We start from the raw sequence: 26,490 nt of genomic DNA, 5'->3' as shown, positions 1-26,490 counted from the left end.
ATGAAAGTGACGGAGTGTTGGAAATACAATAAAACTCTAAAATTCAACAGGGAGTGAGACGAATAATATAAATCTACAATAATCACTGGGGAAAAAAAATTGAAGTAATCTTAAAATTCCAGTTTCATCCGCCGGTTGCTCCACATTGAGGAAAGTTTCAGGAGCTACCTTGTGGATGCTCGATCCATACTGAAGGACGCCAAAAACGATAGCTTGACAGAGCAGTAGCAGTTGCATCTATATGACGATATAGCAACTGCTGAACGGAACCTCCAAATAGCCAAGGAGGAGAGGACGGATATCATATAAGAGAATAGGACTCTCTATGAAAATATAAGAATTGCATTTTTATTAATGTAATTTTCTTTTTTTAATTTATGTATTTATATATATATATATATATATATATATATATATATATATATATATATATATATATATATATATTAATTATGTTTATCATGCATTCCTCACTATCATCTTGCTTCTTCTTTGTTTTAATTTATTTAATTTGTTTTACTAGCTAATTAAGCGAATAATACTTAAAGAAATAACATAATGGTCGATAAAAACACATACATGCAAATGAAATAATTAGAAAAAGAAAATAATGACGATGAAAGACGATGAAGCCAACAGTGACGGCGAGATTTACCTGATAATTAGAGAAAGTAAGAGACGATGAAATCAACAGTGACGGCGAGAAGATAAAGCGACGATGAGAAAGAGAGAAATAGACGATGGGAAAGTGTGTGTTTTGTGTTTGTGTTTGTGTTTGTGTTTGTGTTTGTGTTTGTCTGCTGTGTTTGTGTTTGTGTATTAAGGTTTGTGTTTTGTGGCTGTAGCTGATTTGTGTTTGTATGGTTTATAGTATGGAAGGTATTGACAACGGTTATTATATAAAAACCGTTGTTAAAACGTTTTAACAACGGTTGTAAAACAACAACCGTTGTCAAATAAGTTTTAACGGATTTCAAAAGTAACCGTTGTGATTACTTTTCACTAACTTTCCGTCAATTTTGCGCCAAATTATTAACAACGGTTGTGCATATGTTACCCGTTGTTAAAACTTATAACAACGGTTGTTATAACCATACCCGTTGTAATTAATTTTAGTAAAATTCGCGCCATACATTCTACAACGTCTATTGTGATTTTCGTGAATAATCGTTGTTAAAGGGGCGTTGTAGTTGTCTGGATTTGTAGTAGTGAGATTAGCAAAAAGAAGGGTAAAAAGGGGCCGAATGTTCAATCATCAAATCCCATATAATACAATTCTTTGATCTAACATAATTAGCTTGAAGGTGTACCATCTATATGATTATTTCCTTCATCTTAATCATTTACTTATATTTCAATTAAAACACTCCTTATAAATAATAAAAAGTCAACGCATAGGATGGAGAGAGTATATCCTAGAAACGACGATCAAATTGATCACTTAGAGGTGCTTCAATTGACCTTTTTAGAGATAACAAGAGCCAATACATTTATTGGGTGTACACAAAAGTAAAATAATTAATTATTAAGACTGAAGTGGTTATAAACGTTTAAGTCGTGTTACCTTCAATTGTTACAACTTATAACAAATATGAAATTATATCAGCTTATGTTATTTTACCGGAGATTAGCTACATTTTTCATGTAATTTGTCATACAGTTTCGTTAAAGAAAATGACATATAGCTTTATCAGGGATAGTGGTGGCGTATGAGAAAACAGTTTTATACTATTATGGGACAATTATATTACTTGTTTGCCTTAATTTTAGGCTACAAAATTGCATCATCACAATTTGGTCTTATTCATGCTATAATTAACAATATTATGTAAGCATAAATAATCCACTTTATTAAAATTTTAAATTAAGCATTTTGTGTATCACAAGAATTGGGAGAAAGAATACAATTTCCTTGTATTCTTTCAACTTCTTCTTGTTATCATCATTGTTTATTCAATCTCATCACCTTACCATGGTCATTTCAAAACAATTGCTTGTAATTATCTTTTCCATCATGTTAGTGTTTACCTTTGTTAATGTCGGTGAAGCTAAAGAAATTTCATATGGTGCAATCGGATATGGCGACCGCGCATTCTGTAAAGGTAGTGCATGTTTGGGTAAACCGGCCAACCCCATTTCTGGCAACCGTGCATTATGTATAGGTAGTGCATGTTTAGGTAAACCAGCTAACCCCATGTCTGGCAATCGCGCATTCTGTATAGGTAGTGCATGTCTTGGTAAACCGGCTAACCCGATGGCTAACTCTCTTAAAGGCGTAAACCGCAAGTTAATTAATGTTTGAAAGTTGTGTGTTCAGTGATTACGGAATACTCCATTCCACTCAACTAATTGTTTACTTATTATTCTCTTTAATGACGAGTATTTTAACGAAACCTAAACAACTAGTTGAATAGCAGGGAGTATATATATGCACTTAATCTAAGCTACACTCAATTTGTGGTCTTGTAAATTAAATTCATTGCTTTGGGTTGATGATGATTATCATTTTATGAAATGCTTCTTAATATATATTTATTTCATTCCAAATAATAACGTGAGTGATAATGTTTTGGTTGGAATTAATTTTTTTTCCCAAGAATGTATGGTGAATGGAATTAATTAATTAACCTTAATTTAATTGTCTTCCTCTCATTTTTTAAAGAGGTGAATATAGCATTAAATTTACTTTACGTCGTTGCGACGATATTTTATTCATTGCTTTCAACTTTAGAAAATATTATTTCCTTGTCCGATCATTTGTTTACATTTAGGGGTAAACCAAGTATTGGATGACAAGTGGGGTATAAATTGAGTGTGAAGGGTCAAGTTACCCATCAAATGCATTTCTAAGATAGTAAGGAAAACAACTGACTAAAATATCTCAATATGGAATTGGTAAGCAATTAACCGACACAAAAGGAGTATTTACGTAACACTTGATTGGATAAAATCAGAAGGTGGAGCTCTTCATAAACTATAATGTCCTCATACAGAACGCTAAGCTCACGTTCAACCCATTTGCTTAGAGTCATAGACGATCTAAAATCAATTTATAATTGAGTTGTATCATCATACATAGTATTATTTAAAAAAATAATTTAAAGAATGTAAATAGTCTAATGAAACAATTAAGTGTAATGAACATGATTTATTAAAATTTGATCTTTAACACAAATACCTGCAATACAAGTTTTCACATTTCGAGAAAAAAATTCACTCCTTCTCATTTCATAACGTCAATTTTAAAGATTGTTGAACATTGCATATTTTTTAGGATTAATTAATGAGATTAATCCATACTAAGGGTGCCCTTCCTATATTACTCCAAACTATGTATTAACTTACTATAATCCTAACTATCCTACAACCTTCTCTAATTACACCTAGCTTACCGGCTACCTAAATAAGAGGTAACCTTTTGTTTAAATGATTTCATGTCTCTTTATTTCCATATTCTCCCTCAAAGAGTCTTCCACATACTCTTCTTCCTTCTTCATCGATAATTTCCGCTCTTTCCAAAATCTTCCTCCCTAAATTGATCTGCCGTCATTATTTTTTTGGCCATTTATCATCATCAGAACATCATTTAACATATTAGCAGGAGCATATTTTGGTCATAGCCTGCTAGGCTACTACAACTTCGACCAATCTTCGGCACAACTCCTAATAATAGCCGCCATAACTTCCGCTGCAACTGTCGCGAAACTCGTCAACTTCGCATTTGGACTCCTCTCTACTGTCATTTCCTTCGTTTTTCTTCTCTTTCTCTTAGTCATTCTCAGTTTACGAATAAAAATGAATAGAAAAAGAGTACCAGGGCATTGAAGAGGACAAATAGAGTCGCCGTTATCATTGTTTTTGCTTGACAATTTAATTGTGTGAGTTTTAACTTGTGATTCTATTCAATGGCAGTGATGCACATTTGTTTGATTCTTCATTATTTAAAAGGAAATAAGTAATGAAGATATCAAATGATATGTTTTTTATATGTTTCCATCTTGTAATTATATGTAATTATATCCTTCCATATTGTTCATATTGTATCTTCTAAGTTTGGTTAGTATAGATTGTAATCTCCCCTACTACTAAGAGAATAAAATTCTCAAGTAGTTTTCCCGCCTAACTTACACTACTCTTTGATGGGCCAATCTAAGTTGGGCCGTCGACTTTTAATAAATCAAATTTGTTGCTACGTCAAGTCTAACGTATGATTTGAATGAATTGAAAACCTATACATGGAAAAAAATGTATGCTTTGACTTTTCGAATAAATGCAATCTTATACATGGAAACAACCTCTCAAATTATGCAATCTTTACAATATTATCCCGAAAATATGCAATCACAATCAATTACCCCCTAATATATTATGCAATTTTACAACATATCAATTGCACTCTCGAATTATAATATCTTTATTTTAGTAATATGGAGTATATGGAGTATTGAGTATTTTTTAAATAATGTATAACAATTTTTATGTATTTTCTTATAGGAAATAGAAAGTGAAAATGTTAGTTTTAATAATTTGTAAATTGTCTTTTTAGACGCGTAGTATATTATTTTTACCAGTTTTCTTAATAAGGCTAATAGGTTTTTTAACTAGATTTTACATCTAACTTAATCTCATAAATTAGTTCCCCTTATCGATTTAACATTATAGTGTTATTATTAAGTAAACTTTCTTTTCTATCTACTTACTATTATTATATTTAGTATATTATAACATTAAATTAAAAGTAGCTTTAATTTATGCAAATAATTTTATTAAAAGTTCCTCTTTATAAATTTCATCTTAAAAATATCGTGCTATAGCACGGGAACTACACTAGTTAGCTATATAACGTGATGTTGTAACCTTGTGAAACTCATTCAATACAATTAATCTTTTATAACTTTCATATGGTATCAAGTCCAGAGATCCATACCCCTCCTTCTTCTCCAAAACTTTCGTCCTCTTCGAGCATGGACAACCACGCCATTTCTGTCCCTACCGCCACTGATGACAATCTTCTCTTTGTCAATCTTAATCAGTTTGTCACCCTTACCTCCACCACATACGCCCAATGGTCTTTTCAGATCAAAAGTATCCTTTTCGGCCTCAACCTTTTCAAATTCCTTGACGGTTCTCATCCCCTGCCTTCCCCTACCCTCACGGTGGACGAGAAACCTCAACCTAACCCTGCCCATGACTTGTGGGTTCGCCAAGATTACCTAATTCTGGGTTCTCTTGCCGGCACCCTCGACAGTTCCATCGCCCCCCTTGTCCTCGACGCGAAATCATCTCGCGAGGCTTGGGATCTCCTTCCATCTACCTTTGGCAAAATATCTCGTGGTCGGATCTTGCAAATCAAAGACCGCCTCGATTCCATCCAGAAAGGAAATATGTCCATTTCCGAATATATGACTGCCATTAAGAAGTGTGTCATTGAACTTGCTCAATTAGGGCACAAAGTAGACATTACTACTAGAATCCTCAAAGGTCTCGACTACGTCTCCTATCTCCCTGTAATCCAAGGCGTTAATGCTCGAGACAATCCAATTGCATTCGAAGATCTCCATGAGAAACTAATTACCCATGAATTGTTTCTCAAGAAATCTTCCCCTGCCTCTGCAACTCTTTCCTCCTTCCCTGCCTCGGCTCATGCAGCCTATTACCGTCCCAATACCCCTCGTTATCCCCCTCGCAACTCTGCCCCGCTCCTCCCAACCCCTCATCCCAACACCAATAACACTCAACAGTCCGCCACCCCTCAAAATCCCTTCAATGGTAAATGCCAATATTGCCATTTCAAGGGACATTTCCTCTCTGATTGTCGTAACTTTAAACGTGATCACCCTACAATTGTGATTCCTCCTCGTCAGCCCCGTCCACCCAACCAGCCGCAGGCCCACACAACAACTGCCACGACTACTCCTCCCTCTTCGTGGCTTGTAGATAGTGGTGCCTCTCATCACCTAACGAATGACCTTAACAATCTGTCATTCCACCAGCCTTATGATGGATGTGATGATGTTATTATTGGAGATGGCTCTTCACTTCCGATCAATAACATAGGTTCCTTCACTCTCCCTTCCTCTTCTCAAACTTTACACTTTCTTAATGTTTTACATGTCCCTACTATCTCACGTAATATATTATCTGTGTCCCAATTTTGTCATGATAATAATGCGCTAATCGAATTTTCTTCTTCTCATTTTGTCTTTAAGGATTCACTGACGGGACGGGTCCTTCTTCAGGGACCACTTGATCGTGGTGTCTACACTTGGACTCCGCCCCGTCCTCAAGCCTTCGCCGCCACCCTACCTGCTGCCACGCTTCTACATCATCGTCTTGGTCATCCGTCAAGCGCCACCCTTAGTTTCCTTTCTCGTTGTTTTAAGTTCAAACATTCTCCTTTTGATTATTGTAATGCTTGCCAAATTAATAAATCACATAAGCTTCCTTTTACTGTTTCCGCAATTACTTCTCGTGCTCCACTTGAAATTATATTTTCCGACGTCTGGACATCTCCTCTCTATTCTCATGACAATTTCAAATACTATGTAATATTTGTCGATCATTTTACCAAATATATTTGGCTCTACCCCATCAAACAAAAATCCGATATTATCACTACATTTACTCGATTTAAATCCTTAGTGGAAAAAATTTTTAATCGCCCCATAATTCAATTATTCTCCGATAATGGAGGCGAATACATTAAAATGGCTTCTCTACTTGCCCAAAATGGCATCTCACATCTCACCTCGCCCCCACACACTCCGGAACACAATGGTTATTCGGAGCGTCGTCACCGTCACATAGTATAGACGGGTCTCTCCCTTTTAACTCATGCTAAACTACCACTTCAGTTTTGGCCATTTGCCTTTACAACAGCGGCCTATCTCATTAATCGACTTCCCACTCCTACTCTCCAAAATGATTCCCCCTATTATCGTCTATTCAATAAACATCCTAATTACCTCAAGCTTCGCTCCTTCGGTTGTCTAGCCTATCCTTGGCTCCGCCCCTATACATCCCATAAACTCTCCCCTCGCTCTTCCCCCTGCATTTTTGTTGGTTATTCTCCAACACAAAGTGCGTACTATTGTTATGATCCCGTCTCCACAAAACTCTACACTTCTCGTCATGTTACCTTTGTTGAAAATCAATTCCCATACCAGTCCTTAACTTCCTCTCCTACTCCCTCCACCACAACACCCCCGGACTGGTGTCTCGCCACGATACCAGTCCCCTCACCAGCCACCATTCCTTCGCCTACCCCTGCTCCTAACCCGTCCGCTGCCACTGACCCGTCCTCACCAGTGTCTCCTCAAACCCCTTCTGCTGCTACCTCCTCTTCCGCCTCTGATACTACTACTGAATCCATCACCAGTAGCCCTTCCTCCACTCCCCCCCTCCCCCTCCTCCTCCCCCTCCACCTACACGCACCATGACAACCAGACTCCTCAATGACATCACCAAACCCAACCCACGATACACTAAACCACCCAATATTTACAACAAATCAGCCTCCCCTGCCATCCCAAACTCTGCCCCCAACCTTCCAAATACCACAAAACAAGCCCTTTCCTCCCCTCAATGGCGCCAAGCTATGCTCGACGAGTACAAGGCTCTCATAAATAATAAAACCTGGACACTCGTTCCTGCCTCCGAAGGTCCAAATATAATCGGATGCAAATGGGTGTTCCGTATAAAATACAATCCTAACAGCACTATTGAAAAATACAAGGCCCGGCTCGTTGCTAAAGGTTTCAACCAACGACCCGGAGTTGATTTCAGCGATACCTTCAGCCCGGTTGTGAAACCGGTTACTGTTCGTTTACTTCTCTCTATTGCTCTCATAAATAATTGGCCTCTTAGGCAATTGGATATGAACAATGCATTTTTGCAGGGTACTCTTAATGAAATTGTATATATGCAACAACCTTCTGGTTTTATTGATGACGCCAATCCTGCCCATGTTTGTCGTCTCAATAAAGCTCTTTATGGTCTAAAGCAAGCTCCCCGAGCTTGGTATACTGAACTCAAGACTTACTTGCTTACTAATGGGTTCAAACCCTCTATTTCTGACCACTCCTTATTTATTATGCATCAACATACGCACACCTTATATCTCTTAGTGTATGTCGATGACATAATTTTAACCGGGTCCTCCCCCGAGTTTCTGTCCGACTTTATTCGTAAGTTTACTGCCCGGTTTAGTCTCAAGGATCTTGGAAATTTGTCTTATTTTTTGGGAGTTGAGGTCACACCCAATTCTCATGGTCTTCTTCTCACTCAAAATAAATATGTTCATGATATTTTATCTAAGCACAATATGCTGGATTCTAAACCCGCCACGACACCTATGATCACCCACTCTACCCTCACTCATGTTACTACGCACCCCATCGATAATGTCACGGAATACCGTGCCATTGTTGGAAGTCTCCAATACTTGTGTCTAACCCGACCTGAAATTGCCTTTTCCGTCAATAGGTTAGCACAATTTATGCAACGTCCCGACCAAACTCATTGGACAGCCCTTAAGCGACTTTTACGTTACATTCATGGCACTATGACTATGGGCATCCAACTTTATCGTGACACGCCCCTGCATTTACACGCCTTTAGTGATGCCGACTGGGCTGGGGACAAAGACAACTATGTCTCGACATCCGGTTACATTGTGTACCTAGGTAAAAATCCTATTTCGTGGGCCTCCAGGAAACAACGCACCCTTGCACTATCCACAACGGAGGCCGAATTCAGAGTTGTAGCGAATGCTACGTCTGAAATTCTTTGGGTTCGCTCTTTGCTTACGGAACTCGACATTGTCCCGCCCATAGCTCCTGTCATCTATTGTGACAATTTGAGTGCTACAAACTACTCCGCGAACCCCGACTTTCACAGTAGGATGAAGCACGTGGCTCTTGCTTTTCATTTTGTTCGTGAACAAATTCAACAAAAACAGCTGCGTGTTCAATTTGTTAACGGTGATGATCAACTCGCTGACTTATTAACTAAACCGTTGCCTCGGCCGAGACTGCTCATGCTTATTTCCAAGATTGGCCTTCATCTCCGATCGTCCATCTTGCGGGAGACTAATGAAGATATCAAATGATATGTTTTTTATATGTTTCCATCTTGTAATTATATGTAATTATATCCTTCCATATTGTTCATATTGTATCTTCTAAGTTTGGTTAGTATAGATTGTAATTAGCTATATAACGTGATGTTGTAACCTTGTGAAACTCATTCAATACAATTAATCTTTTATAACTTTCATAATAAGATGCAAATGATATTTTGGATAAATAAATTAAGTGGGAAAGAACCCAGTAATGTAATGGAAAAGAACGAAACAAAAAGATTAACAGATGAACTAAAGGGAAAGAACAATGATGAAGAAGGTCTCCTCTTTAAATAAACAAAAACTAAGATTACCGGCATCAACAGGTAAAAAATTGGATAAGTGCAATCAAGGAAGGGGCGTGGGATAGTTAGGATTATAGTAGGTTAATTCATAGTATGGGGTAATATAAGAAGGGCACCCATAGTTTGGATTATTCCCATTAATTAATCCTATTTTTTACGGAGTACTTTTTATTTCTAAAATATGCATGATATATACAAAATAGATCCTAGTTTAAATTAAGATAATAATATTATAATTAAATGAACCAAAACATTTTTAGGACATCATATTTACACAGAAACACAGTACACCATACTGCCATAATCGTAAAGGATATATGAAGTTAAAGCGGTTTTAAACGAGACGTACCGCAAAGTCTACAAGTCTTACACAATTTTCACTTGCCGATGTTCCCGCCAAATCCCCAACTTGTCTTAAAAATCTCCAATTTGTTCCCGCCATTTCCCAAAACCCTAAATTTATCCCGCAACTCTCTCTCTCCTCAATCATCATCTCTCCCAATTACCATTGCAATCGAACATCCATTTTCCAAACCCTAATTATCCAGGTATTGTCATCTATCGCTTTGTTACTTTATCTTTATCATAGCTCAATTGTTATATTTTCATTGCAATAATCAAACCCTAAGATTTGCGAATTTTAATCCTATAATTTTATGTGAAATCAAGGTTATAATTTAGAATGACACGAGAAGATGCTGATAATCGACAAGATGATATGTTAGTTGATGGCCCCGATTTTCAAAACCCTAACCCTAATCAAGGAAATGCAATTGCCGATGAATTTAATGCTAATTATCTCAAAGTTTACTACGGTAAGATCCAGCTTTTATACATTTTCCGTCCTTTTTTTTGATATAATTCTAGTTTTACTGTTTTCAATTGAGTACTGTATGAAATTTGACTTGTGTATGTTATATTTCAGCGAAGTTGTTTCCGTATTCTGATATATTCAAATGGATGTCTTACGGAAATGGTACGGCAATCATTTTCGCGATACGTCGTTTTGTTCTCGTAGTTTTCGGTAGTTTAATGTAATTCTGAAATCCTGAAATGCTGTGTTGCTGTATCTGGTAGATGGAAAGCATCCGTCATGTGATCAGTCATACTTTAGTAGAAGGGAATTTTCGTTCACATTGGATGATGATATATATCTCCGATATCAATCATTTAAGAGTGTTGCGGAATTTGAAAGCTCAGTCAAGGAGAAATGCCCCTTCAAAATTGATATCGGGCCTGTTTTCAGTAATGATGTATGGTTCCTCTTCTTGGCCGTATTTTGAATTTTGGTGGTTGATATTATATTACTCGTATCATTGTTTGATTATCATGTGTTACTTCTTATTGTTTGTGATGGAAGCTATTTTTATGTGTCATGTATGTACCTGGTGTTTAGGAATGTTTTTACCGTACAGTATTTGGGTCTCTAACTAAGTTGTTAACTGAATCAGTGCATTTGTTGAGGGAACTTCTAGTTGTAGTTGGCATATACTCCGTAGTTTGAATGTGTTCAATTTATAAGAAGGGTTTGGTTGCACCTGTAAGGAAGCGATAGAGTCACTTTATCTAAAGTAGGTTTATCTTAAAACAATTAGCAATGGGAGTCACTCCTTGTTTTAAAATCTGATCCACTCACCATTCTTTTGTCAATGTGGAACACTCAAACGTGGAAAAACATATCGAACATGTGCTCTTGAATCCCAATGCTTTCTTACTTGATCTTTGTCATTGGAATAAACCTGCTCCCATTACAGATTTTTTGGTGGACAATTTGGTGTGATTTTATGTCAACTTGGCCTTTTGATCTTCTGTTGTGTTTTAGAGTTGTTTTTCAAACTGTATAAGCAAATTTTCTCACTGCCTGGTAATCATTTGATGAATTATCGGTGATCATAACGCCACACCAAAATATACTCTGCCACTCAAAACCCACCTTAGAAAAGTCAAGTTATTAAAATAATGCCCTACATAGCGAGTGGCAGAGTACGTTTCATCTTTGGCATGATCCTCCCTTGAATTACACCTGGTATTTTTGCAAAACATGATTAATGCAGCTTGCGTTACAAAATTTGACCTATGGACTAATCTTTGTCTAATTATCGTGTACTTGAACTTCTCTGCAGCCATCCAAGCGACACGCCTATGCACAAATTACTCCTGTGGAGAGAGAGCTCGTATTTGATATAGTATGATATGCAACTACTAAGTACTCCGTATCAGCCAACATATTGGGAAAAATTAGTATGCCTTTTGCTTATGATTCGTTTCATTCTGCAGGATATGACGGATTACGACGATGTCGATTTTTCTTGCTCTGGGGTGACATATCTTTGTGATTGTTGGCCTCGATGACGATTGCTATTAAAGTTGTCGACACCGCTCTTAGAGGTATTTAACTTATAATGTGTATAATTTACAGCCGTCATCTTTCTCTCATGTTCACTTTCTTAAAACGTAATACCTAGACTTTTGATTTTGCTAAGAACTGAGAAGGCCTTAAATTGTATGATTGTATTAACACGAAATGTTGTTTTCAAAAAAAAAATTGATATTACTATTTGTGCTTTCATCCTCTAGAATTTTACTTTGGCAAGTGTATGTGATAGTTTTACGCATTATATGTGATTTGTACTTGAACAAGTTACATCTCTCGAAAATGTTACCATCGCTTTCGATATCTGATGATTTTGGTTTCAATCACATTCTCTCGGGTATTCGGTGGTCGACGTGGTGTACATTGTTGGGTTTGTGATGCAAAAGCAAGAAGGTATAAAGACGAGTTGAAAATGATCTTGATGTTAGGTATTTCATGATATGCAGGAAAATCTTTAAATCTTTAAATCTTGGGTGTCATACTTTCTTTGCAGGTTAACCAATGAACAAAGAGCTGCTATAACCTCGTATTTTCATGTGTATAAGGTGATTTATATCTTGCCAGATGGGCACCCATAATTGCCTTGATTACTGGTTATACCAAGTAACTGTGAAAGACTTGCTTAGCCTGCTCTGTTGTCTTGTCAGGGCAATGAGAACAGTCTGAAAAAGGTGTCTTTAGGTGGTCCTGCTCTTCATCCATTTCTTGCGTGAGTGTGCCTGCGATTACTTTTGGTTTTTGGCTTCCTTACATTGTCTGTATCACAAATTCATATCTAATTTTTGCAGGAGATCGTACACTGATTATTTGAAAACTTTTTTTTTTTTTTTTGAGACGTTCTGTGTAGCCGAAGCTACTATCATCTGAAGAGAGATATGAAAAAGTGTTGGACCCGATTCTGATGAGTGTATGTGATTCAAATTCGAACTGGCTTGCTATCAATAATATTCCTATTGTCACCGACATTGGTTTGTTGCATTTCAGCCTTGGTAGTCTTTCATCTATATTGTATATGTTTTATTGCAGCAATTACTTCTGAGCTCCGAGGGAAATGGCAGGATAGTCGAAGATCTTCCATGAGTAAAGATGTTAATGTGGTTCGATGGGGGCAACTGAAACAGCTTCTGCAATCTGGAAAGCAAAAGGTACTGCACTAGCTAGGAAAGCATACATGATATAATATGTGAGATTTGTTTTTGGAGAAGTTTTTCATGTACTTTCTCTGGTTTTTTGGATTCGTAATTTTTGTTCAAAATTTGAAAAGAATTTTTGAAATTGGTGCAAATCTAGAAAATGAGAGGGAGTAGATGCTAAAGCTGGGTGTAACAACTTTTGCGTAAAAGTAAATCTTGCGGTATGTTCTGGTCGCATTTTTGGACCGAAACCAGGGCTGCTCCCATCCATTAACTTATCAATGCATCGCAGAGTTATTACCATTTTGTACAAGTGTGTGACCTATTCTTAATGTACCCCAGAATTATACACAGTAATACAATATTGTATCATACTTCATGCCACCAACAAGCAAAGTTAAACTTTCACAGAGCTGTAAAAATAGCCTATACTGAGCTTCCTTTGAATCTCTTTCACATGCGTAACATGAATCATTTTCACCCTTTTTCTTTGTGTCTTTCAGTTTCTCATCTAGTGAGTGTTTCTAAATCCTAACACTGATTACCTGTTAGCTCAAGTGTTGGTCAATAGATATCTGACAAAAAGTTCTTATTGAGATTTGAGATGCTGAAATCACGTTTCAGGCACAGGGAATTCGTCGGTATGTTGAAGAGATTGTGTTCTCATATGTTTACCCCAGGCTTGATATGGAGGTGTGTAATTTTTTTTTTTTTTCCTCTGAAGAGTTATCTCAACCTCTGAACATGTCAGGAAACTCTAATACTGTAATAGACATGACTGTGCCTTCTTCAAGAAACTCTTTCTATATTGCAGGTCTCAAAGCATATGAACCATTTGCTCAAAGCGCCTTTCTGTGTACACCCCAAAACAGGTTGGTAGAGTTCTCATATATAAAGTCTTCTCTGGTCATTAAATGTCTTAGATGTTTGTGCATAAGCCTCTACTTACATTTGATGTGAACATCTTCTTCTGATCGGAGGGAGAACATAGGAATTGCCATGCCCGAACCACGCCATGGCATTTCCTAAAATTAGAATCAATCCGCTTAATCTCTAGACCAACGAGCCAAAATGTTACGCCATAATTTCTTTATTTGATAGCTTACCCTAAGCATCCCATCCGAGAGAAAGATGTATCTTGCTTTGTTGTTCAAGGTTTCCAATGACAGCTCCCTATTTGAACCGATTTCAATAGAGAACTTCCCAGCCTTATCATATTTGCCATATCTGTATGTGTAAAATAGTAAAGGAACCGAACGATAATTCCAGAAGAGAGGAGTAAAAATCCACCTTTAACTTAAACAAGCCAATAAAACTGAGGTGGGTAAACCAATATTCACAAGAGCTAAAGATGTCCTTTCTAAAGACCTCAAAAGGATATTTTAAAGGGAAATCTGTTACTTCCATGACACAGTCAGCTTGCCATACAGAATCTCCAGCGTAGCCAAGTCTAACTCCATCCTTAGCCTTCCATTGTCCCATTTCATATCAATATATCAAAGCTACACCCGCATGAAGGCAGCCATATCATTACAGGAGCTGTTAACACTAATTTCACCTCTAGTGTCTATAGATGATTTTCACTTGAATAAACCTAATTCAGCTATAAGAAACAACGATGCCATCAACGAAAGGATGGAGACCGGAAAGGTTCATGGAGAACTTTACCTGCCAGAGGTCATGAAGCTCTACTATCTCCCCATCCTGAACACTCTCTGGCAATATAAATTTCCTCTTTTGCCCCATTTCACATCTCAGCACATTTTTATCATCATCCACCACATAATAACTGTACTCACATTCAAGCCCGCTTGGAACTTCGACACTTCCATGTGATTTGTTGGAGTCAACACAAACCCCCTTTTGACATTCCATGAACCAAGCAATGGAACTGAACCACACACAAGTAGGCTCTGACCCCAGTGAGTGAAGTATGGTATTCTGAAGCTAACAGTCACTGATTTTGATTTGATTGCATTGTCATCGGAAAACAATCCGAAATTCACCATCTTTTCAATATATGGGGGGCTTCAACAACAATAATCTAGCATTTACACAAAAGAAACTTTGTTAATTAAGTATACTCCTACCCTTTTTCAGTGGTTACACACTGCCAGCTATGTTACTCCGACACTTCACTTTGGTCACGTATTGCGTGTCCCATATCAGATACTTAATACTCCCTCCATTCAACTCCACTTTACATGTATTCCATTTCCGTCCATTCAACTCCACTTTACAGGTTTCCTTATTTGGCTAAAAAAATGACAATTCTATCCTTATTAAAAATCTTTATTTACAAAAAATGCCACCCAAACCCCACCATAAACCCCACCTTTATGTTTTTTTTAATATTTTTAACCTCTTCTTTCTCTTTCCCATGTACTTTTAATACTTTTTTTAATCCGCTCCTTAATATCCGTGTAAAAACCAAAGTTGCAAAGTGGAGTTGAATGGAGGGAGTACCTTGCTGTGTCTGATATTGAAGCCGAGTCGGAGTAACATGGACTGCCAGTAAATGCAAATCTTGAAACTGTTCTCAAACTTGAATCAATAAGCTTAATTACAGCAAACTAAGAACAAATGATAAACTAACAACAATTTTGGGAAATTGGGCATTCTATAAAGCTATCCAATCATCAGCAAAGATAAGAAAATCTAGCATTTATCAAACCATATTAAAAAAATCACAATTTCACCAGAAAAAGGTAGCAAAAGACTGAAAAATACTCACTTAAAAAAAAGGTTAAAAATATTGATTCATCAATAAAATAACCATGTTTGGGAATTCCAGTCTCATTACATTCCGCTGCTAAAATTCCAACAATTAAAAAACCCCAATAATACACAAACTATATAAAGATTACAACTTTTTACCAACTTATGCAGCGAATGATACTAGTAATTTTCATTACCTAGAAAAGGTGGCAAAAAAAGTGAAAAAGTTCAAAATCCCAAAATGATGCAGAAGATGCCCAATTATTACAAATAAGCAGTAATTATCGTGTAGGATCGTTTCGTTCTAGGTATAAAAACACTCATTTATTAATAGTGACAAATGAATGTTTAACCAATAAAAATACCGTCTCATAAGGTAAAAACGTCTTATAATTAATAGCCAAATCCTCAATTTCCATATATTATCACCATTAATAACAAATCCTTACCTCAATACCTTCTCCATTCACCATAACCAATTAAAGCCACCATCTAATCAACATTTCACCCATCATTTATACACCACCATAATTACCAATTACCCACCACTAAGCCAATTCACAGCCATCGCTTTGTCGTTTAAAAAACCCGACATCAGAGCTCCTCAAATCGCACCGCCAGCTGCTAATTCGAGCTACCCACCACTTTCATTAGCACATAATATGTGTCGAGGGAATCCAAAATCCCTAATTTAGTGCTCAAGATATACCAATAAAGTTAAAGATTCATAACTTAGAAATCAAGCCATGGAACCGAAGAAATGGAGAAGATGGTGATGATGATGGATTTAATACAGGAAGGCTTTTTTTTCTTGTGGATGAAAGTGGAACAGAAAAGATCGGTAAAATTTACATAGTTTGAGAAGGTGGATTTTTTAATCAGAGTAAAGATGGACAAGGGCATTTTAGTCAATCCCTAAAAAATGATGGAAAGAGCAAATTCCTCGTCACATTTGTTGAAAAATAAAATAAAATAAACGCACAAGGCCATCAAAGGCATCAACTCTACTTGTCTCTTTTGTCCCACCAACCAACCCTTTCTCTCTCAATATTAATGTAAGTAATACTATTATTGCCATTTGCTTACACATTTCTCCTTTTTTCTTTCTTCTTCTCTCAACTTCTCCACTCAAAAATAATCTATCTGTGTTTATTTAAACAAATAAGGGAAAAAGACCTTTTTTTTTACCCCTAAAGGCAAAAGCTCATATTTGTCGTCTAAATATAATCAATAAATGGGTGTTTTAGTGTTGTGCTCATTATTAGCTGCTCTTTTGTTGAGCTTTACTACAAAGACAGATGCTCAATACTGTCTTTGTAAACCGGGTTCACAAACTCCAGATCCATATGAGAAGGTCATTAATTATGCATGTGGTAATGGAGCTAATTGTGGACCAATTCAACCAAATGGGTTATGTTACCAAGCTAATGATATTCAGGCTATTTGTAGTTATGCTGCTAATAGTTATTACCAAAATCAAAAATCAGTGGGCGCCACTTGTGATTTTGGTGGTGTTGCTGCTATTTCTACCACCCTCCCTTCTGGTATAATAATAATAATAATAATAATAATAATAATAATATCCCGACTTGCTTTCACTGTATGTAATATTTACTTGTCAATTCTAATCCTTTGGTTGTTCATTTTGTAGATGTACCATCAGGATGCACCTATCCTACAACTTCAGGCCCTGCAGGGTATGTATCACTTACTCCCTTTGTGCGGTCATTTGTTATCCTTTTCCATTTTTGGGTATCTCAGTTATTTGTTGTCCTTTTTATTTTAAGAATGAACTTATGAGTAATTTGATCATTGACATTCAATTTGTTCCACTTGTCATTAGCTATTGACTCTCTCTTCTTTCCTTGATCTTTGTGTCAAAACCAAATGTTAGTACTATTCATAATTCATTTCTTTTGATTACAGAACATGCATGGAGTATGTATATACAGTAACACATACAAACTCATCTCAGATGACTCCATTTATTTATACTACTGTTACATTACATAAATACTTTTAAATTACCGAGTTAAATTAGGGAGATCCAGAATGTTTGCACTCTTAAATCTAATCTAAATTATACCCTGTAGTATGCTATGTTTCATTGATTTGATCTTCATAATTAGGTTTGTTGGCATCAGCCTGCCTAGTGAGCTGTCAAGATGCTTAACTATCATTATTATTAGGGTAAATTGATAAAGTATATCTAGTATAACACCACTTTTTAAATTTTATATCTAAAATAACTTTTTTTTCAAAACTTATACCTTGCTTCCTATTTTCTTTCATACTTAATACCAAATTTTACCTTAGGGAGAAAAATAACCGGAATCCGGTAAAAATCAATTTTTAATTATTAAATATGTTGCTATATGCCCAATTTGCCCGTAGTCTTCTTTACCCAGTATTGTTTCAACCTCAAACAATCCACCATCACCCCCAACACTAACACCATCATCGCCCAACGCCATTAGCACCATACACCACCACCATCACGACCCAATAACACCTCCGTCTAACACTACCACCAACACGACCTAACATTCACTATCACCACCTAACGACACCACCACCACCATCCCTAACACCGTCTTCAACACCGCCCAACACCACATTATCTGACACACCGCCCACCGCCACCGCCACCGCCACAAGCATTACCTAAAACCAAACACCACTACAAGCACCTCCTAACACCTCCAGATCTGACCCACCATTTAAAAATCCACCACGAAATAAGCACACCACCACACACCTCGACTGGGGAGGTGCCGATGAAGGACCCTATGTTCTGGTGGCTGCATTGCATCATGGTAATCGATGGGCTTAGGGTCGTGGGCGGAGGTGCAGGGGAGGTCGGTATTGGGTCGAGCAGTGGTAGGCGGCTGAATGAGTAAGCGGTGACGCAAAATCGTAAAGGCGAGGGACATAGAGAAGGCGTCGGTTACAGGGATAGAGAAGTTGCCGATGAAGGTTCCTATATGGTGGATGGTTGTGATTGTTGATGGTTTGATGTGTTGGGATAGATTGTTGTTTGTTTTGAATGATGAAGAATGGGTGTTGAACGGTTAATGATGATGGGTTAAAGGGCAAGGGCAAAACGGTCACCTTGTCATTTTTTTAGGCGGAAATACAACTTGGTATTGAGTTTGAAAGAAATTAGGATATTAGCTATAAGTTTTATAAAAAAATTATCTTAGGTATAAAATTTGAAAAAGAGAATTATACATGGTATAAGTTATCAACTTATTATTATTATTATTATTATTATTATTATTATTATTAGCACCACTTTGCTATCCAAATAAATTGACTAAACAACTTATCGACCGACTACTACTCCCTACTAGTTTAGTTTGGTGTCTTTTTTCTGCTGTTTGTTGCTGCACCATCTTATGTCTTGTCTCAATACATCTTCTTTTAATCCTTCCTACTTTATCTACACTTTTAAGTATTCATTAATTGTTTCTCACCATAAACTTGGGTATTTTTGGTTTCCAAATTCTGCCACACTATTGGTTCAACGCTCCCTTTCATCGTCACCAAATCTTTACATTTGCTAATTGCTACTCAGAAATTCATAGTCCATTTCTCACTATCTATCTACATTTATATGTCATGTCATGATGTAACGTAAAGGGTTTTTCATTGAACTTTTTCATCTTTCTTCTTTCATCGCTTAACAAGATAAAAAATAAGACCATCATATTAACTTGATATATAAAATGACGATATCAACATTACCCTAGTCTTTCAAGGGCTCCCGCACATAGCCTGATGTGCCCGTAAGAAAAAAATATCATATACTCCCTCCTAGTCTCTATTTTCTTTCCTTTGTTTATGGGCACGAGTATTAAGGCGAGGAATAAAATAAGAGTAAAAAAGTTGGGTGCGATTTGGTGATATGAGAGAGGTATGAATAATTATGAGTTAAATGAGGAATTGTGGGGCCAAAACATTAAGGAAATTAATAAAATATGGGTAAAAGAGTTGGGTGGGGTTTGGTGATTGGAGAAAGGATGAATAAAATAAGAGTAAAAGTTTCCAAAATAAGAAAGAGGAATAAAATCTGAATAATCCGTTTAAGGAAATAGGGAAGAAAATAGTGAATAGGAGGGAGTATGATTGAGAGTTTCATATCTTGGTAGCCTGCTACGTACTTATCATGAAGTTAATTCATTGCTATTTGCTAGGCAGCTAGGGTAGTATCTTTGATCGTGGTTAAGGCGCTCTAGCTACCTTGATAATTACTGTCTTGCTACTATCTTCATGATTTCGTTGAAATCGATTACTTCATATAAGTTGTAGATCAGGTCATGGATTACGCAATTTCTTGTCCACGTTTACTTATTGTTTCAGGAGTTAGAGTTTTTGAAGGCTAAATTATCTATGTATTATGTTCCTTTTTTTTTTTACAATGAAATGGATAGTCTTAGACAATGTTGTTAGGATCGGGATTCTACTTTGGATCGACCGGGAGGGTAGGATCGAATCGGTAGAATCGGATCGTAGAATCGTAAGATTCTACAAACTCACTAAATATAATTTTTTATTTGCTGAAAACATATAATTGAAGAACAAAACACTTATTTATTAATATATATTCATAAAATATTGGTAATTAATGGTTTTAGTATAATTGTATGAACATGTTTCGACAACTTACACGAAATTTGGGTTTTACGGTGTCATTATATATAATGTATATTAATATTTTTATTATGGAATCGGAGCGTAGAATCGTAAGATCGTGTTATGATCTCATCTCTAGAAATTTTCAAATTAATAGGATCGTAAGATTCTACATCCATGATAGAATCGTAGGATCGAGGATCGGTTAATCATTTTTGGATCGTAAAATCGTAGAATCGTTGGATCGAATCGCGATTCTGACAACAAAGGTCTTAGAGTAGATGATTGTCACAATTTAATGATAGAGCGTTGTTTGAATTGACTACATTTTCCAACCTGCAGCCCAGTATCAAACAGTACTGGCATACCAACTTCACCTCCCGGTGGCATTAACACGCCTCCAGGTGGCATGAACACGCCTCCAGGTGGCATGAACACACCTCCAGGCGGCATGAACACTGGCCCAGGAATGACGAGTCCACCTGGCATCTTCAGCCCAACTAGCTTTGGTCCAACTGGCAGCTTTGGTGATCCAAGTTTAAGTGGTGCCACGTCTCTTCTGCAAATGTCAAGTTACATTGTATCGCTTTCTCTAACCCTCTTTGCAGGCTTATTGATTGTATGGGGTTAGAAGATTGTCATTTAATCTACAATCTCAATATTGATGGGGGTCAAGCTCAAGGATGAGATTTTACCGGAACGAAGGATATAATGTGGTCTCACTTGAGTATGTTTTTGTTTTTCACCTTTTTTTTTCCGGGTTTATTGGGTCTTTGTTATGTGAAAATTAAGCATCTGATTCCAGTTTGAGTGCTGAGAAAAGCATTCAAAGAGGGATTGAAAATGGGGATGATGAAGTGATGAACAATCCTTATCTTCCTTTGTAGATGCTCCACCCTTTCCACTTGAATCATATGTTTCCTTTGTACATCTAAAGCTTAGTTAGGTAGCCTCGAGATTTTAGACGTAGTTCTACTATTATTTGTATAATGCTACTACAATAATAATACTCATCTACTCTATTTATTTCGAATCTTTTTTCAATTATTGACAACTTTTGGCATCTAAAGTGGTTCCGTGCATTTTCTACCTTTGTCTATTGTGTATTCAAGTTCAACTTTATGGTGATAGAGCTTGTATTATTAGGGTTTTTTTTTGTCAAACACAACTTTAAAAAAAAAATATTTCCAAACACCACTTTTTTAAAAAGTGTCTCAAACACAACCTTTAATAATTTTTTTTTTGTTAAACACGATTTTTTGTCCGGATTTCGACAATTTCCTAACCACTTGCAAAAGGGTGACTTTCGGTCTATATTTGAGATAGCAAACGAGGTCGGTTTGATGTGTTCTTGGACTCGTTGGAAAGGTGGGAGTACAGGCTTTCCATGGGTTATCAACACGGTGGCCAAATGTGGCCTTATGTGGGGTCCACTGGTGCGTAAAGTAAGTCTGTTCAGAGAAAGGGTTGTAAGTCTGGGTTTACAGCGGGTGGTCTGAGGATTTTTCATGGGTCTTTTAATGGGTTTATGATGTTTTGTTTCATGTGAAATTTGTAGGTTCAGAGGAGTGTAAGGTATGTCGTAGTTGTGTTGTTTCTGGTGGTCATTGATTGCAAGTGGTGGTTCGAGGGGAGTGAATTTTTTTTTTTGGTAAAATATAAATATATTAAAACCAATAACACTTTCAATTTTACATCGGTCCACTAAGTCAGGCACCAAAGCTACTTAAGCCATTATCTCTATTCTTAGCATTGCAAATATGAAAAACTCTATTGCTAATCTCCTCTCTTATCTGTCTTACAATATATTCACGCCTACCCATGACATGCTCAAATCTACATCTATTTCTCGTCTCCCAAATTTTATAGACTAGGGCTTGAATAACAGCTGCAATAATCTTCTTCCTTAAAAGGCTTCTGACTCTCACTCTTAGCCACCATTGAATAACGTCATCAGTAGGAATTTGTATTCCCAACATGAGGGTCACTAGGTGCAAACATCTTCTACTGAAAGCACACTTTAAAAACAAATGACTGAGATCTTCGTCTTCAACTCCACATAACACGCATACTTTATCAGTGTAGAGATGCATGTTATGTAGTCTATCTTTCGTGAGAAATCTCCCATTAGCAACTAACCATCCTATGAAACAATGCTTAGGCAAACTCAGATGGGAGTATAGGCAAACTCAAAAATCATGGTTAGGGCAGTGAATTGATCCACGAAAAAATCACACTTTGACTTACATCAACCCTCTACCCTCTATGATCAGCCTTACTGTACACACCAATGTACCCCACATAAGGCCACTTTTGACCACCTTGTTGACAACCAATGTAAAGCCTGTACATCGTTTGCTATTTCAAACATCAACTAAAAGTCACCCCATTGCAAATGGTCAAATTCTAACCAAAATGTCGTGTTTGACAAAAAAAATTATTAAAGGTTGTGTTTAAAACAATTTTTTTAAGGTGTTGTTTGGAAATTTTTTTTAAAGGTTGTATTTTACAAAATAAAAAACCTATTATTATTAACAACTAGTATTGGTGCCCGGCTATGCCCGGGCTACCTCTATTTACCATTAAAATTTATTTTCAATTAAATAAAACTACATTAAAGTTGCATAACTCATAAATTTATCTTAATATATTTTTTTTATGTCATACCTTCAAATTACGGTGAAACAAATTATGAGACAAATTCACTAATCCCGCTATTAAATTTTACTTCAATCGATTAGTTAGCTAATTGTTCATATATGTTGTTGTTAGTGTTGTTATTTTTATTACATTCGTTATTACTAACGGTTACTTTCACTACTCCCGCTGTAATTATTGTTACTTTCACTACTCCCGCATGAATATTGATAATTTCACTACTCCTGTTGTTGCTTTTATTACTTTCACTACTCCCCTTACTAATACATACTTTAGCATGAATATTGATAATTTCACTACTCCCGTTGTTGCTTCTATTATTTTCACTATTCCTATTACTAATACATACTTTGACTATTCAAATGAGTGATTACTAACATATTATTATATCTGATGGGGCATATTCTGCACCGCTGACCAAGTCAACATATTGAGCAAAGTCAAGGGTATCCACAGCAAAGTCAACGACTTAGACAGTCTAGCCGATGGAGCCCATCGGCTGTCACACCGGTCTCGGCCGGAGAACTAGCCACCGGGACACAAATCCGCGTACTCATATCCAAGACCCTCGGCGAGCCCGCCACAGTCCATCGGCCGAGGGTACAAATCTGCTCTTCTCACCGATAGCCACTTGGCCACTTGGCCACTACGTGACAAAAGGTGAATGCCTATAAATACTCCTCAACCTTCATTGAGGAAAGGATACACAAATTGACCTAATAACCACTATTCATCTGGTAATATCTTCCTTATCTCTCTACAATATACTCTTAGCCAAGTTACAACAACTTCTCTCTAAGTTCACTGACTTGAGCGTCGGAGTGAGTACGCTCGGCCAAAGCCGAGCCCTCGCTTGTTCATCGTTTCAGGAGACCGCAAGGAGAATTCAAGCAAGGACATCATTCTACTAGCTACGAGTGGTAACAAACATCTGCTCTGGAATTACACCCGGAACAATTGGCGCCGTCTGTGGGGAGAGAGACACTAGAAGCTAGTCACATTCATTCCCAAACAACAAAAACAAAAACAAAAAAAAAAACCCACCCAAAAAGCTAAGATGTCAAAACAACAAGTAGTCGTGACCGACGAAACCGAGCTACACCAAGATGATACATTTCACCATTCTGGAGTAGTGCAACCCTCCACCGGCGGAGTTGTCCAACCGGAATTCGGAATGCCGATAATACCGGACACACCGCCGTCCGCCAACCAGGTCACCATCATGGGACAGGTGGTTGACGTAGCAAAACTGAAGACACTCCTGGACCTAATTGGGAGTACACCAGCTCACATAGGCACGCCGACACGAGCGGCGGAAGCCATCCAGGAGACCAGGGTCCAGAACGTGACTCCAAGAAACTTGAATGGAGCACTGGGAGAAGCAGACCCTACCAAGACGCCGGAGGAGCCCAGAGTGGTCGTGGTAAACGTAAGTCCTTCTCGCACTCGGGAGAGGACATCGCCGCCGCACCACCGACGAGACACACCCCGGAGAACCGTGGCCCGACTCGGGAGAGTCGGAGAAGAAGCCCGAGCCGGAGAAGAAGTCCTTCCCGCTACGAGGAGAGAAGCCGGACTAGGAATGCGAGGAGTCGGTCGCCGCGTGTCATCCGACACGTGGTCAAACACCCCTCGGTGATTATGTCCTAGACGCCGCCGTGCCAACCAAGTCAAGTTGCCGGCGTTCACATACAAAGGAGATAGTGACCCAACCGACCACGCCGAGGCTTTCGAGTCTTACATGTCGGTATGGGAGCAAACGATGAGGTCAGTGCCGAGTTTTCCCAACGACTCTGCATGGGATGGCTCAAAACTGGTACAAGGGGCTTCCCGACGGTTCGGTATACTGTTTCGCCGACCTAAAGGACGCCTTCTTAGCCCAATACTCTTGCAACAAAAGGACGGTCGTGGAGACGTCGGACCTCCTAACTATCAAGCGGGAGGAGGGCGAGTCTCTACGAAGCTATATGAAGAGGTTCGACGGCAAGGTCCAGGCAGATTCGGGAAATCAACCCCGAACTGGCGGCTTTCGCACTGATGAAGGGCCTCCCAAAGGGAAACTTAAAAGACGAGCTCATCAAGCACGGAGGTTTGGGCCTGGACGCCGCCAGGAAGATGACCGATCAGGCCATCAAAGTAGAAGACTACCACAAGACTGGGTAGGCCCCAGCGAGACTGAGCCCTCGAAAGAAGAGCGCGGGAGGACAAATGGATGAAAGGCGCCGTGGCGACAATAGGTCACGGTCCGATAAGTCCGCCAGAAATGTAACTCGGCGGGCGCGGGGAAGTTCGGCACCTTACTACCGAAAGCGATGACGATGATCACACCCCCGGTTGTATCCGCCGCAGGTCTTCGCCCGAGCAAAGCGAAGGTCGAAGTGGGAAAGGCCCCTAAGCCGAGGGGCGACGGTGACTCGAACCGATCGCGAGTACCACGGCCGCGCGCCACCTCCTCACAAATCTACCATCGAAGAATGCCATTGAAGAGCTAATCCGGAAGGGGAGCCTCGACAAGTATGTGGCCAAAGGCCAAGACGACGCCGGCGGCCCGGATAAGAAATCCGTTTTTCAACGGATAGGAGTTATCCATGTAGTCATCGGAGGTAACGAGAACGGTGGGTCGGCTCATGGGCACAAACGGCACTGAACGAGCCATATCGGGCCATCAACTTTGTGCCCAACGCAGCGACCACCGCCTCCAGCATTCCCGATATGACTATTGGAGGGAAGGACTACGAGGGAGTCATCGCCCCTCACAAATGACCCACTCGTAGTCAACTTGGACATATCCAACCACCTAGTGAAGAGATGTCCGATAGACACGGCGCCTACACGAACATCATGTTCGGGAGTGCTTCCACGACCTCGGCACGAGAATCAAGGACTTGAGCCCCCGCACCCATCCACTATACGACTTCTCCGGGTGGCCTGGTACCCCTGGGTTCAATCAGACTACCGGTGATGTTCGGCGAGGGGAATGCGGCCAAGAATGTCCTAGCCGAGTTCGTCGTCATCAACGGCTCATCCGCCTACAACGCCCTAATAGGCCGAGTTACTCTAAGCGATGCCGACGCAGTGATGTCCATCCGGGCCCTGACACTAATGTATGTCTCGGACCGGGGGGAAGCGCATAAGCTCGTCTCCAAAGACGAGAAGGACGAGGTGGTCAACATCCAGATATCTCGCGAGGATGCAACATGCAATCCCTTAAAGTGGCGAAGCGATCGGAGAAGGGGAAAAGCTCATCCTCACAACCGAAGGGCGACCTTATGGATGCAACCGACGGGTGACGGGGAACAGCGCCTCGATGAGGCATTAGGAAACCGATAGACTTTGTATAGCGCCGGAGGTGCCCAAAACAGCTGTGGGCACCCCGACGCATGTTAATATCAAATGTAAAATCAACCAAGTCTCCCATGAAGATGTCCATTTTCCCCATAAATCACTGGCAGGAAGAAAGAAGCCGACGCCGTCTCATGCTGTCGATTCGACAAGAGCGGCAGTCGTTATAAGAAGCCGACGCCGTCTCATACTGTCGATTCGACA

At 38.6% G+C, this 26,490-nt stretch overlaps 1 long non-coding RNA gene and 1 pseudogene across 2 annotated transcripts; one reads left to right on the top strand and one right to left on the bottom strand.

Moving 5' to 3' along the window:
* The first annotated feature begins 9,826 nt into the window (after positions 1-9,826).
* Positions 9,827-21,355, top strand: LOC141648536 (uncharacterized; annotated as a pseudogene).
* On the bottom strand, positions 14,255-16,705 carry LOC141648538 (uncharacterized). 2 transcript variants are annotated; one of them, XR_012546037.1, is made up of 3 exons: positions 15,849-16,696; positions 14,602-14,977; positions 14,255-14,435 (listed from the first exon to the last, which is right to left on the bottom strand). It is a non-coding gene; the product is annotated as an uncharacterized LOC141648538 (long non-coding RNA). The 2 variants fall into 2 exon arrangements; XR_012546036.1 differs by having other exon boundaries at positions 14,255-14,977; positions 15,849-16,705.
* Positions 21,356-26,490: the final 5,135 nt, after the last annotated feature.

Source organism: Silene latifolia, chromosome 3 (assembly GCF_048544455.1).
Source record: "Silene latifolia isolate original U9 population chromosome 3, ASM4854445v1, whole genome shotgun sequence".
Lineage (NCBI taxonomy): Eukaryota > Viridiplantae > Streptophyta > Magnoliopsida > Caryophyllales > Caryophyllaceae > Silene > Silene latifolia.
Note: the sequence above shows the minus strand (reverse complement) of the source record. Positions and strands in the feature narration are given on the sequence as shown.